General features: G+C 36.8%; 1 protein-coding gene across 1 annotated transcript in view; it reads left to right on the top strand.

Moving 5' to 3' along the window:
• Positions 1-15,724, top strand: part of LOC128922657 (uncharacterized) — a 53,082-nt gene continuing 37,358 nt past the window's right edge. Inside the window, exon 1 of the mRNA XM_054233886.1 lies at positions 1-915. The gene's annotated coding sequence lies outside the window, so the exon portion shown is untranslated. The remainder of the gene's footprint in view (positions 916-15,724) is intronic.

The following is a 15,724-nucleotide window of genomic DNA, read 5'->3' as shown; positions in this document are numbered from 1 at the left end:
AAGCAGCAGATCTTTTATCCGACATGGGTGCCCTCCAATATAGTGCTGTTGTCTCAGCTGTGATTTTCAACGAAGATTTCTTATCAAAACATAGAATCACAAACACACACAGACGAGTGCTCCTTAGGCGTATTGGATATTTACCACAGTAAGTTGCACTTGGACAGTTGCGGGTGAGGAAGTGCGTTCTCCGGTTAACACGTGCCTACCAGGTTGATTGCTTCGCACGTGAGACGATCGGCGGCGATGTTTTTTAACTTTCACTTTTGCATTGTGAGCTCGTGCTCGAGTAATCGGCCGGTGTGCCGAAACTCACCACTCGCACGTACGTAGACTAGCCGAGCGCTGAGGACAGTAACAGGCAGCCGCATGTGTGGTGGCTAAGCGTGGTATTTTGCTGGTGTCAAGACGGTCAATCGTTTGAGTTTAGTTCGTTGAAAGGCGCGTCGCGATATAGTTGTGTTCCGAAGTCGCGAAAATGGCATTCAGCAAACATACAAAGTGATAAGCCAGCAGTGAATTGGTGGTGGTGCAGGCAGTTAATATTCAAATTGCAGTGCGCATTCGGGTGTTTCTAACAAAGATGTGGATTAAAATTCCCTAAAATAAATATATAAAAAACGCATAAATTGAATACTTAAATACATGGAAGAAATTCTTTCAGTGCAGTGCTTCAAACTTAACGGTGAATGCTGAAGTAGCAATGCTAATTAAAGCAAAATATTTAAACATTTAAATAAAAAATAGAATAATTTAAAATTTAGTGCAAAGGTGTAGTTAAAATATATAATTAAATAATAATTAAGAAAATTTATTAGTGCAGTAATACAAAAAAAAATTTAATTGTGAATTTAGAAACTGGTTCACATTTGAAATTGCCCCTAAAGGATTTAAGCTCTAACTTTGCTAAAATAAGTGAGTATGTTAAAGTAATTTTTCCTTAATATACGTAAATATTTTCACACTCAAGATAATCTTAGGCTGAAATGTAAAATTATAGAAGTGAACATTTTCATAGATGCTTGAGACTTAATTTAATGAAGTTATTATGACTTTAATATATTTTGTAAAATTTATTTTTGAAATATTCTTATACCGATCGTTCGGTATGTAGGATGCAATGTTTGGATTTTGTATCAAGATATACATATTCCACAGTAAAATGAGCTAATGATATTCAAAAGTGTGTTTTATGGTATGGCCATGGTTATAATCATATTCAATTATTTTTAAAGCTGTTCGAAAGCACATTTGGTTGAACTAGTTTAAAAATTGCCAAAAAATGGATCCATAATCTAACGTTTATCTTACTCGTAATTTCCTAACCTCAAAAACTTTATATCTCTACTATTCCATCTTATCCATTCCTAAGACTGTTCTGCTACTTACTGGTACCTTTCTTGAGACTTTAGATCGCACCTATGGTAGTTCTGTAATTAACCGTTATCGGAGAGACTATTGTTCCCACGACAGTCGGTTCTGCGTTACCGGAATAGAACCGGAGTTTTATCCAGCCAATGACTGTCAAATCGGTAGCATTACTAACAAGTAAGGAAGGGCTAAGTTCGGGTGTCACCGAACATTTTATACTCTCGCAATTTATTTATTTAATTTTTTTTAATACAAGAAACAATTTAACTCACATATTCGGCATATATATGGTATAAAGTCCATTGAAAGTTACAAATCCCTAATATTAGGTATATGGGAGCTAGGGGAAGTTATGATCCGATTTAACTCATTTTTGGCACGTAGATATATTATTAGAAGAAACATATTCGCTCTGAATTTCTTCAAAATATCTGAGAGACTTACTTATGTTTTCTGTAAAAAAATTGTTAGAAGCACTGAGGTCTTACCTATGTTTTCTGTAAAAAAATTGTTAGAAGCACTGAGGTCCTCATATTCGATATATAGGATCTTGAAAACTTATATACCGATTTGGGCGATTTATAGAAGGGCGATGCCACTCTTTTAATGTAGTATTTTTGGAAAGTTCTGTTTCGATATCTTCACTAGTGCTTAATTTATATATTGTAAAGTAAACGATTCAGATCGACTTCAAAGTTCAGGTATATGGGAAGTAGGCGTAGCTGTGAACCCATTTGAACTATTTTCACAACATTTCATTGTGAAGCCAGGAAGATATTATGAACCGAATTTCATTGAAATTGGTCGAGTAGTTTCGGATATATGGTTTTTGACCCATAAGTGGGCGGAACCACGTCCATTTAAAATTCTCTATACCATTTTGAGTCCAGCTCTTCAGTATCATCTTAATAATGAAATTTAAGGTTTCTGATGGTTTTCCTTACTGAATTAAAGCATTTTTAGTAGTTTTCAACATAACCTTTGCATGGGAGGTGGGCGTGGTTATAAACCGAGTTTCTCTATTTTCGGACTGTATAAGGTAGTACCTAAAAGAAACGACTCTAGAAAGTTGTCTTGATATAGCTTTAGCAATTTACGAGATACGGACGGACGGACAGACAGACATCCGGATTTGAACTTTACTCGTCACCCTGACCACTTTGGTATATATAACTTATATCTAACGCATTTAGTTTTAGGACTTACAACCAACCGTTATGTGAACAAAACTGTAATACTCTCTATAACAACTTTGAGAGAGTATACAATTTATTTAGGGATTTTTTGATGCCACTACAACAACAAGGTGGACGTAGGTTATTGATGTTGAGTTAAATCATAGAGATTATCAGAAGATATCAACGTTTTCCTTTTGGTTGAGGGTGTTATAAGTATGAAGTGGGGAGGCATGGCTTTAAATATCGAATTAAAATCAGTTAGAGAAATAAGATAGGAAAAGCTGCATTTGCAACTCAAATGGGGTTAAATAAAATTGAAATTTATGACAAAATTGTATCTAATTTCTTTAATTAAACATACAATAATAATTGCAAAAGGTTATTAAATTACTTATGAACTTATCCGTTTTGTCATTTAAGACAGCGGTTTATGTAAAATGTTGCTGATTTCCAACAATAAAATCAATTCTTTGAATGTGATTCCTTCTACAATTTTCCAACTCCGACTTTTGCTTAACTAGTACTCAGAATCTTTTTATCTTCACATTATGTTAGAATCTCTTTGGCAGCAATCATCTTGGTTGATATTATTCGTTAGTCAGATCTAAAAGTGCTGTGACTAAAAAAGTTTCGTAAAAGTGGCTTCCGCTTACTAATTCATTATTCATTGGCGGTTTCTTTTTCCTCATTAGCGTTTCGCCTACCAAGCACCGACGCATTCTTGGAAAGTAATTCGAGTGCAAAATACTTTTTTACAGGCTCACAGCGCAAAAAGACAGACACGCGCTTCGAAAACTTTGAATCAATTATTGAGGAATGCATTTAATAGCTTGTAAAATATTGACTCTCACCGCATTTGAATTATTTATGAGCTGAAGTGTGGGTTAGTAAAGAAATTTACTGGAGTTAAATGGGCATAGGCAAACACACACACACCGACTCCCATCTCCAGCTGCCATTTTATGACTGACGCATAAATGCTGTTTGTCTATGCAAATTTATGAGTTGATTGTAAAATTTCTATTGGCGTCTGTTTGGCTGTGCGGAGGAAAGTAAATACACAGATAGAATATATATATATCAATATTACTGTTATGTATGTATGTATGATGGCATCTAAATTCCCACAATCGCATGAGGTAGCTCAGTTGCTTGCGATAGCTCAAATACGAATTTTTCGGCTGCGAGTGATATATGAACTCACTCACAGCCCGTGGGGGAGGGAGGGAGCCGTCCATGCCTTTCGACATCATTTCCGCTTATTTCAGCTTCCGCTTTAAATTTAGCTTTTCTGCCTTATTTTATGGCTTTGCGCGCTGCAAATCTCACAGCCATTAGCGACGGCAATGTCGACGGAAGCGCAGGGCATGGTCCCAATTGACTCCGTGGCAAATGCGGTTGGAAGTTACTTTTGGCGGGGCTTTCACTTCTAGTCGAAGACGTCGTAAATTATACCTGAGCGCGCATTTCGGGCGCGATATGAGTGAGCCGACAGTTAATTTCGTGGACGGTCTGATGTGGCGCGAGAGTCTAGTGCGGGTACGGGTAGGTGGGGGGACAACGCGATGAAGTCGTGCACATGAATTTATGTTCCAAGAAGTGAAAGCAAAAACATGAAGTAAATAAAAAATACATTGCAGTCGAAATGAAACTGGTGACCAGTCAAGGCTTTCACGTGAAATGAAAAGCGGAAAATTGCTAGGCCGGGCTTTGTGATTGTATGTGTATATGTGTGTTGAAGTCATTCTTCATGCCATCTCGTCGGCAGCGCAAAGGATTCCCGAATTTATTACATTTCTTAGCGGCTGCGTGGCAACTTTATGGCCGTGCAAGCTTTAATTTATTTCATTTTTCGGTAAGATTAAATTGAATGTAAAGATAATAACTGTAATTCTGTTGTTGTTGTTGTTGCTGTTTGATTTTTGTGTGCTAACGCTGTGTGCAAGCTGCAACTTGAATTTATGTTTATTTTTAATTTCCGATTTCTATGGCTATTTAAACATTGTGACCTCTGTGTGAGTTTGGTATTAAATATTCAGGCATTTCGAATGTATTTAAATAAAGGACTGAAATCATATTTCTGTTTACATTTTGCATAAAATGTAGTGATGTAAATATTTTGTGAATTCCGCACAAAATAAGTCCAAAAATTAATTGGAAAATTTAGTCTGTTATTATAAAATATTTGGCAGAATTATTCATATAATAAGCGTCGCTCACTTATGGGTCAAAAGGACCGGACATACAGGAACTACTCGACCGATTTCAATGAAATTCGGTATATACTATTTTCTTGACACCCTGATAACACGTATGGAAAATGGGCGAAATCGGTTCACAAGCACGCCTACGCTTCCTACTTTTTCATATGATTCGTTCACTTTATAATTTATACATTAGGAACTAATGAAGATAGCGGAATATGTAAAACTTCACACAAATACTATATATGAGCTGTGGCTTAACTTGTGGAAAAATTTTCGAAATCGGACTATCAAGGCCCCGCATATCGAACATGAAGAACTCAGTGAATAAGGGTAATTTTTCACCGATAATATTGGTAAATCTCTCAGATACTTTAATTTAATTCAGATAGAATCTTTTCCTTATAATAGTTTGTCTCTGTACGAGAAATGGTTAAAATCGGGTAATAACTTGCCCTACCCCTCATACAGCTAATTATAGGATTTTCAAAAATACGATGGGCTTAATAGTATATAAATCGGTTAATATGTGAATTATCTTAACCAAATTAAATGAGTGTATGGTCATGGATATAGTGTACCTTGGTAGTGAAAATGAGCGAAGTCGGTTCAAGAATTACCTCAGCCCTCACATACTATATATGATGATTTTCGTTATACTTTATGCCGAATATATGGGTCGGTTTGTGTGTTATATTAATAAAATTACATACATAAATTGCGACAGTATGAAATGTTCGGTTGCACCCGAACTTAGCCTTTCCTTACTTGTTTCATTATTGAGTTAAAGCTCTTATTGTAGTTTTCAACATAACTTTTGTGTGATTAATATCCGATTTCACTAATTTTCTTTGTGTATGGTGAGGTACTAAAAGCTTTTTACATTAAAGGACAAACAGACGGATTTCAACTATGCCTTTCTAAAATTATTCTGGCCGAAATTCAGTCAAATCGCGGGCCATTTCATATGGTTATGGAAATCTAATCATATTTTCTCACAATTTAATTAGAAATCCGAATAGGTGAATTCCCCTTTCTATGAACACACTGATTCCTTAAACAATATTTCATATTTATATTTGTTGGAATATTCCATAAAAAATGTACAATTCTCAATTCCACTGCACATATTGCTGTGCGCTGTTGTCGCCAGCTGCAACGCGGAACAATTTCTGCTTGATTTGCATATTTCAAGGGGCAGTTTCGAAGTGAAAATTTCATTGCTTCGCATTATTCTTAGAATGCTGCATATTCTGCGCGAACGTGATTTCCTGCCTCCACTGCTACCTTAATACGCTCTGCATACTCATTCTATGAGACGTCCGCTTGTCGGACGGACAGACAGGCAGAAAAGCTGTTGCCATGCGCATAAAAGACCACAAAACGAAGAGCGCGCAAATAAATAAAGAACGGTATGAAAAGCTGGTTGGTGATGTGGTGAAACGGTGCTGCCGATGATGCCGGTCGCCACCAGCGGGAAATAAGGTGCTGTGATGGTGTTGCGCTTGACAGGTCGGATGCTAATTTGATGAGAGCAGACGCGCGTCAGTGCCACAAGCAAAGGTAAAGGTGGATGCAAAGTAGAGCAAAAAAGAACGATAATATTAAATAACAAATGGAGAAATACAAGAAGACTCGACGACTAAAAATAAATAAAAGTAAGCTGGCGTTGTTGCTGCCTGCCAGAATGTGGATAGTTCAAAGGAATTTATGTAGCACACACAAAAGCAGCCCTCTACCCACACACACAAGCACTCAGCCACACCCACTCAATGCGGTAGACAGCCTGACTTTGCTTGCTTACAGCACAGCGCGCGCTTCTACAAATATTATTTTTATTAATAACTTTTATTAAATTACCATAATTTATTCTTTTGTTTCTTTTGTTACGGGGCATGAAGTATGCCGTAAGTAGCAGCCGTGGCGGTAGTGCACTACCCAAGGCATTTGCGCCTTGAACTATGCTTTGCTTTGTTTGTTTGGAAGACTTTCGTGGAAGTTGCGAGCAGCTGCTCACCCCATCGGCTAATGTACTTTTTATTCTAATGTAATAATTTTCACTGAGATACTATAAAAAATATTTCATTTTACTACAGCCAAAAAATAGCTGTGCATTTCACGCACTTAAACCAAAATATTTCTGTATTTTGTTGGTGAAAATAATATTCCTTTGAGCAACAAAAGCTTTAGAGCGGCTACTAAATTCTACAAGGTCATAGAATTTCTAGATGCTGTCCGAGCAGCAAGTAGCGGTGGGCGCCGTATATTTTTGCGTGTTCCTCTTCTAGTGTTATCACATAATTTGTGTTTCTTTTTTGTGTTTATTGTTTGTGTGCTTTGTGTGTGTGTTTCGGGTCTGTCAGCCTGTCAGTCTGGCTGTGTTCGTGGCATGTTGCTGCCGCTGATGTTTGCTGTTGTTGATTGCCGCCAAGTGGTAATTTAATATTTCCCAACAACGCTGGCAGCTTTCTAAAACAAATGCTTTCAAACACACACTGACACACACATACATGGAATGAGCACTGGCACATGTTATGTGTGCTGTAACGGATATTGGGCGGATATTTGAGCTTTCTCTAGACACCAGCAAGCCAAATGGTGTGTAATTCAGTCTGGTTAATTTGACTTCTGGTGTAAAAATTTGAAAATAATAATTTAAATTCAGCTAAATTGTCAACATTTTGCTTTCAACTGCGCTGGTATTAGTAACATTAAGGCAAATATATTCATACATAATTTATTGTTTGCATAAATCTCTTAAAGATTTTTGAAATTTGAAGAGTATTAAGTGCTTCTGATTGATACGTATTTCGCTCGGCTTGCGTTCATTGAAGGCGCAGCCATCCATTTAGTCAGTTGGTGGGTTCTTCTTTTAAGTGTGTCTGATTTCATGAATGTACCTAGGCATTGGCCAATCGATTTAAAAGGTCACGGTGTTTAGGTACATTTTTATTTCTACATTCCTCTACTTCCTTTTTTACATCAAGATCTTTGTGGGTATTTTTATTCCCTTTGTACCATGGCAAACCTGAGATTGTTCTAAGCAATTAAATTGAAACCCCTGTATTGCATCAATTTTAGTTGCACAGGTCGTAGCCCACAGTTTAATACCATACATTAAAATCGGATTTATGACCGCGCTATATAAGATAATAGAGTCATGGTTGGATGTTCTTACTAGGGCCAGCGTCACAGCGCCAATCTAAGCTTCACTTTCAAAAAACTTGACAAAAGGATTTCATATTTTCACCTCAATAGTTTCTCCCAGCGCGAGTCCGAGAGCTGTCGAAGCTTTTGCCAAACATGATATAATTCTATCTCTCGCATTATTTTTCTTTACTAGAGATCTTCATGATATTTTCTATAAGGTGATAAGACAATTAATCTGTGTTTTGATCTTGGAAACAAGGGAACCTTCTACTAATCTCAGTTGCACTTAATTGTGGTTAAAAAACATTAAGTAGCTGTGTGTTTTAGAGGGTTAATTCAATAAATTTACATATAATCGGACCAGCGCCACCTAGCGCATTCACATTGTTTTACCTAACAGGAAGGAGTTAATACAATCGTTCACAAGAGCGGAGGTTTCAAACTCATTCTTATAGTATATATATATATATTTGGCGTAGGAACCGCTTTAAGCGATTACAGCCGAATCCACCAGTGACTTCTAGGTCACTTTTCACTTGATCCTTCCATCAGAGTGGAGGTCGTCCTCTTCCGCGGCATCCTCCAGCGGGTACTGCATCGAACACTTTCAGAGCTGGAGTATTTTCATCCATCCGTACAACATGACCAAGCCAGCGTAGCCGCTGTATTTTTATTCGCTGAACTATGTCAATGTCGTCGTATAACACATACAGCTCATCATTCCATCTTCTGTGGCATTCGCCGTTGCCAATGTTTAAGGGACCATAAATTTTGCGCAAAACCTTTCTCTCGAAAACCCCAAGAGTCGTCTCATCGGATGTTGTCATCGTCCTCGCTTCAGCGCCATACATCAGTACGGGATTAATGAGCGATTTGTAGAGTTTGAGCAAAGTATACTGGACCTAAATCATTATTGACCAAAAATTACAATTCAGAGAAATTGAAAACAACAGTGAAGAGAGCAATTATGTGGTGGTTTTCAATGAGGAGATAGATAAAACAAACATAATCAGCACTTTAACGAGTGTGAAAGTTCCACATTGCATATATCTAGCTTCTCTGTTTATAAGTCGTCTTCGTTTGTTTTACTGGCATTTGGTGTCATGAATAATTCGTGAATTCTTATGGGCTCCCACAAACGTCATTGCTATTAGGCACACATGTATTTAATTATGCATTTAAGTGCGTGCGCGTGTGTGTGTGTTTGAGTTCGTTATTCAATTTACACAAGGTTGACTACATGAGTTCGTTTAGTGTGCGCATGTATGTGTGTTTGGGTTGCCATGGTGGCAACTGCATTTAATGTTACATTTATGTGCTCTGTATGACATCAAAATTTTAAGGTTTACAACAAGATTTTGTTGCCCAACATTTTGTTTGTTGTTGTGTCTGAGCGCATGTAAATTGAGACTATTTGGCAATTTAATAACACACGCTGCTATTAACAGGCTTTTAAGGACTCGGTGCTTGGTGCTGCTAGTTTTTCGCTATAAAACAATAGGTCGTATGTTGATAATAGCAGCGTGAAGATTTCATGAAAAGCTGTTGTAAGCTTCGAGGTATACCCAACAAAAGAAAGTTAAATTAAGTTTATAATGAGTCATTAGGTCTTCAAATTGCGTCAATTCAAATTGTTGCCACTAATATTTGATTAAATTCGTAGACTCACCCATACCAACGTACATTAATCTTTGACTATTAATTAGCTGTAAGCCAACAAATAACAACAACATCGACGTGAGTGTCTGCATACTTTGAGAAATCATCAACCCTTTTTTAATAAGCTCAAGAAGGTGTCCAACAAAAAGTGTACAAATTAGTGTTTGGTTGCGGCAGACACTTTTTATTGACAGTCCCTTTTGTTTGTGAAATAATGACTCAAATTAAATTTCTTGTAGAAACAATATCAAATTCTTCAATTTTTGTTGTGTCGCCCTACGGCGGAATGTGGAAATAACAAAAGGCGTATGGAAAATAATTGTTAAGAATGAAATGAATGAATGTTAAAAAAAAAATAAATTCAAGTATTAATAACTTGTGAAGTCCACCTAATATTTTTCGCTTTAATTTTAAACGGCTCTAAGTTATTTTCTCTTTACCTCTGTGAACTCTCTTCATTATATGCTCATTTTCTGCAAATGTTTTGCAAATATTTCTGATAAGTGGACATTCAAAACTAATTTAATTAATTTATTTGTCCTTAAGAGGTAGTAAGTGTACAAAGTACAAATGAAAACATATTCCAGTTAATTAATTTTGCATAGAAAATGCAGGCGTTGCAACAGATTTCTTGTCGTAAGAAGAAATTTTTGTAGTCTGCTAGAAAATACACTATGCGTTAATGGGAATCACATGTGACGTAGTGGTAATCATATATGCTGTATGGGTAATTCCATATGTTGTGATGGTAATCATATATGACGTAGTGGTAATCAGATTCGACGTAGTGGTAATGATATACTATGTAATGGTAATCATAAGCGACGTAATGGTAATCACATACGACGTAATGGTAATCACATACGACGTAATGGTGATCATATATGACGTAAGGGTAACCATAAATGACGTAAGGGTAATCATATACGACATAAGAGTAACCATTTTTGATGTAATGCGTAAACAGAGGAAGTTAAACTACTTAATGCATTACCCTTTACAACAGCTTCAACAGTAGAGTGCCTGTTGGTAATGTGTCTCCATCAATTTTAAAATGAAAGTGTAAACGAGCGTATAAAAGTCTGTAACTGTTGAAGAGGTGTCTATGGTCTATGAGTTCCTATAAAAATATAGCACAAAGACTGAGAGAAGTATAATAAAAGTGAGAGCACTAAAAGAGTACAAGACAAGCAACAGTGTTAATTAACTAATTAATTGCTGGGAAAAAGTTTTCGCAAAGTGCGTTGGTAGTTAACAAGTGTGTGTATTGGTGTTTTTGTAGTTTCCAGGCTTTGTTTTACGAGTGTGTGGCAATGAACGGCTTGCTTATGTGGCGATTTCCTTTTGTATCTATTAGTATGCGTGGAGAGGGTGTAGAAATAATGCTAACAGGAGAATTAAGTTTCATTTCATTGATGGAATACTGACAATTATATGGCTGCTACTTAAATATTGCTTGCTTATGTGGCGATTTCCTTTTGTATCTATTAATGTGCGTGGAGAGGGTGTAGAAATAATGCTAACAGGAGAATTAAGTTTCATTTCATTGATGGAATACTGACAATTATATGGCTGCTACTTAAATATCCTTGAAAGTGGTTAGAAATTCAGTTATTTTATTAAAATAGGTCTCGAGATCTTGAAAGTCTAGTTATTAATTATTTTTTGTTCAAATGCTTTGCTCAGTAGCCTCAGTTTCCTGTTCTTCTTCACTCAATCACATATCTACACATCGATAGTTGGCCTAATATTAATCAATTTCCGTCGACAAGCGCTTCATCAAAGACGACAACAGTTTTATTGGGAAATGTTTATACAAATAAACGTATATTTGACTCGAGTCAGCACCTTGTCAGATCAAGTGTAATTGTGTGTTAGCGCGATGCTCAAAAATATTGCCGTTAATTGGATTTTTCCTGCTCGCATCCTCTTGCTTGCGTAAATACTCGCTTAGGCAAAGCCAAACAAATGCTGAGCGCGCTGTTAGTCTAGCTATTCAGAAGTCACACAAATTGAATTCATTACCCAGTCACTTCAATAGTGATTTGGCGCATAATTAGCAACTAATTGTTATTCTCTCGATTTGCGTCGCTAAAAATCGGAAATTCCACAAAATAAACAATGAGCCAGGCGAATGCCGTAGCAATTACAATTGCCTGCCTGTCGTCTTATGTCGTCCATCACTGCAGCAAGCAACAACTGTCTAATCGTATCATTGTCTTAGTTTGCCTTGATGCCCAGCGGCAGGCAGTCCAACGTCCGGGATCTGCTGTTGACCAATTCGGTTGCTTAAGCTTTTAATCCGACGCTGGCGACGAACGCAGATAATTTTTACGCTTCATTCATTTTAATATGCTCTCATTGCTGTTTATTTTGTGCGGCCTAAGCGCCCACTCGCTGCTTCGCTGTCCTGCTGTTCATTAGTAAAAGTTGCGCATACGCCCCGGTCAACCACGCTTCAATCTTCAAGACATGCTAGTTGGCACATTTGCAAATGAAATTTCGCTCATTTCTGTGTTTTTTTATTTTTCCTCATCTCCTTTGTTTCTCCTTTTCTTCTCCTCCACTTGTCTGCTGCCGAATTGTGCGGGATTTTCATGGGAACTTAAGCATTATTCCGAAACATTGTGTGCATGAGCGATTACTTGCGTGCTCTTTCAACTCACAGCTCTTCACTTCAAGCATATTTCCCATTTATTGTCATCTCGTCGACGTCACAGTGCGGCGGGAGAAAGCGGCGTAAATGAAACCAAACAAACCGAAACGATTTGGTGGCAAAAGAATTTTGAATAGACGAGTCTATGGGTATGTGTGTTGTGCGGGTTCTTCGCAATATTGTTTGTCTTGCACGAAATTTGCTTTCTCATTTCTTAATGTAGTCGTGTGGGTTTTGTATAGAGAGATGACTTTCGCTTTTGGCATTCAACACGGCTTCATACATTTCTGCTTAATCATCTTTTCTTTTATTATGTGACTATTCGCCGCCATTGTTGACTTTCATCGACAGTCATTGAGTGCGTTTGTTTGTGTGTGTGTGGCTTGACTGTGTGCCACCAGACAGTGTGGCAAATGCGAAGAGAAACAACATGAAATATTGATGGGAATCAAACTCTTATAGTGGATAGTAGTAGTAGCGAGCAAAGACTTGCTTGTTTAAAGCCAAAATATTGAATAAAAAAAATTAATATTTTTCAGTGTGAAAGATTCCGGCTTTTACTGTTTCTATGTAATTTTGTGTAACACTTAAAAGTGGTCAGTTACAATTAACAAGCCATCTCTGTATCATGCCCAGCTATTTACTCCCGTCTTCATGTATAATATTTCTCTGATTTTGCAAGAACAAAATGAAACACAAAGCCGTACATATCTGTTTAACGAACATTGCGGTGTTGGGTTGGGTATGAAAGCGGTTCCAAATAGCTTACTGCTTGAAGGAGTAGTGTTGCTTAAAAAGAGCTGTAGAATAAAAACTTAATATGCAGTAAAATATTAGTGGCAAACTTTTTCATTTCTCAGCTACAAGTAATAAACAAAAAAGAAAAAAAATAAACAAAAAAATGAAAAATAATAAAAAAAATTTAAAGTAGACACCATCACACCCGCAATTTGTGCTCTGCAATGCTCGAAATGAAAAGAAAGCGCACAGAATAAATGAAAGGATATTATGAAAATATGGTGTTTGAGTAAGTGCGCGCATTTATTTTGTTTCAAGTTTCTTGTACTCGTAGTTTTGCTAGATATTTGCAAATATTTCTTGCGGACGCCGTGGCAAACACACAAAAGCTATGAAATTTTGTGGCGAGCAGCAGCCAAAATCCGATGCCATTCCTTTCATTCTCCACCTCGCCTCCTACTCACAGCTGCGCTTCAACGCCTTTATGTGCGCGTGTCTTAAATCAGACATTGTCTTTAACTTAGCTGTGGCCTTAAAGTTTTCCTAAATACATAGACAATAACAATAGATGGACAAGTTTTGTGCACTTTGCATAAAGGCGGCGTCTCTGGAAAAAACAGTTATGTTTTTTTTTGTATAGTTAAGGGCAGTGTTGCTGCTGAAACAGCTGAATTAAAGACACCTTTCTCATTTTTTTTTGTTTTTTGTTGTTTGTTTAGTGTTAATAATAAGTAATAATATTGTGGTTTAAACTCTTCAGAAAGTTTTTTACTTGCTGCTGTGCTCAAAACTTTATTCGAACTTACACACAGCCTGGCTAAGCAAATTCAAGTAATCCGGTTTTTACTATCATCCAACTCTGAAGCAAAAAGTTTGTGGTCAGAAGATCTCTGCTTTTAGCAAAGCAGTAGCCAATGGGTGTGGATGGTCACTGAGAAATGGTTATGGTCCTTACTATAGGAATAGCAAGACATATGCTTTCAAGAACTTTTAGCTGAATCCAATGCTGGTTTTTTTTTTTTTTTTGAGATTGTACAAAGTTTATTTAGTCCTAATGCCTTGAGGTGCACCAGTCCTTATCGTTCTGAGTTTTTTCAATAGCCTTTTTATGACAGATCACGCGTAAGTCGTGTCAAGCTGTCATATTATTTTTGTTCATATTGTTTGACATTTCATCATGGAAAGACTTACGCCTGAACAACGTTTACAATTGGTTTAACTTTATTACGAAAATTCACGTTCAACTTATGGTCAACATAATCGGTCTACTGAGCATACTATTCGCAACACCATTCATCTTGAGACCCATCATTCATTATTTGGTAATATTTGACCGAGTAGACCACGCCAAGCTAACAAAATGAAAGCGTATAAAATATAGTTAATGCAAGAACTGAAGCCAAGCGACATTGCTTCGCTCTATGGGCTCTTGAAAAGTTGAGCAGATAATTTCACGTTTTGGGCCTTCGGATTGGCTACCGAGATCGTGTGATATCACAGCGTTACACTTTCTTCTTAAAAAATCTTAAAAAATAAATGCCAAGGAATGTTCTGCAGAATGATAAAGAAAAGTAGGGAGTCTCGATCCACAGATAATTGATGCTTTCTTCCTATAGCCTTAAGCTTCTGAAGGGTAATCTCTCTGTGCTGCAGCAGTAAATATAGTCAAGGTATTTCCATTAACCTGCTGAACGTAGTCATATATTTCAAGAAAATCTAATTGTTGTATTGTTGATCTTTGTTGATGTAGATCGTTAGTGATGCTTCTGATGATTTGGAAAGATCTACCTATATTATCTACCTGTTTGAAGACCGTTGTTACTCTTGTTTTTAATTTTTGGTCAAGCTTCGGCAGCTTGATAGTTTTTGGTCGATAGTAAACGTTCTTCGTTCAGATTTATAGACCCGACTATTTGCGATCAGTTCGGTTGCAATACATTCGGTGAATTTTTGCGTTCTCATTATTTTTGAATAACTTAGCGTAACTTTACCATAAATCTTTCGTTTTATTGGTGCAAGAGCAGTTGTATGAATTAAAGCATTATTTAGCTTGGATAGACCGAAAAAATAACAGATAAATAATGTTAACATCTTTAGTAATCCTCGTCATTAACTTTAATTGAATCCTTGTAGACTCTTCAGCAATTGAGTTTTTGAAAATGTTCACTTGTAGCTATTCTGAACTTGCTTTCAAAGCTTTCTGGGAGAGCTTAAAGCTTATTTATCCACCCATTGTGGAATCACAGGAATATTCAACTTTCACATTGTTGCAAGAAGAGACTGTTGCAGTTTCACGAGATTTCACAAGAGTAGCAGTCAAGTTCAAGTATTTTATGGAAATTCACATAAATGCAGTTATTTGCGGTAGAAGCCGTATGTTGCAATTTATGCATAACTAGTATAAACATTCCAACATATCAAAATAAAAATTCCAAAGAAAATATGAACTCTCAACAGCGTTGTATTTCATTTGATTGCATCTTTGGAAAATCTTGTTAATTTTAAAATATAACTTGCTTAATTTACTGTGAATTATACATATGTTGCAACAAGATGAGTGCGAGGGTTTGTGTGTGTGTTGGACCTGCTGCAATAGTGCATTATGTAATTGGTTTTCCACTTGAGTACTCCCATTGAATGTCGACTGCACTACTCTCGCTTAAGTTGAGAAAAATTTATGCAAAGGAGCGAATTGCATTTCGCCTAAGAGGGTGAGCGCCACAGTGGAGTGCGTGAAGTGCGTGACAAACTGCATAGCATTGCAGGGT

Source organism: Zeugodacus cucurbitae, chromosome 6 (genome assembly GCF_028554725.1).
Source record: "Zeugodacus cucurbitae isolate PBARC_wt_2022May chromosome 6, idZeuCucr1.2, whole genome shotgun sequence".
Classification (NCBI taxonomy): Eukaryota; Metazoa; Arthropoda; class Insecta; order Diptera; family Tephritidae; genus Zeugodacus; species Zeugodacus cucurbitae.
Note: the sequence above shows the minus strand (reverse complement) of the source record. Positions and strands in the feature narration are given on the sequence as shown.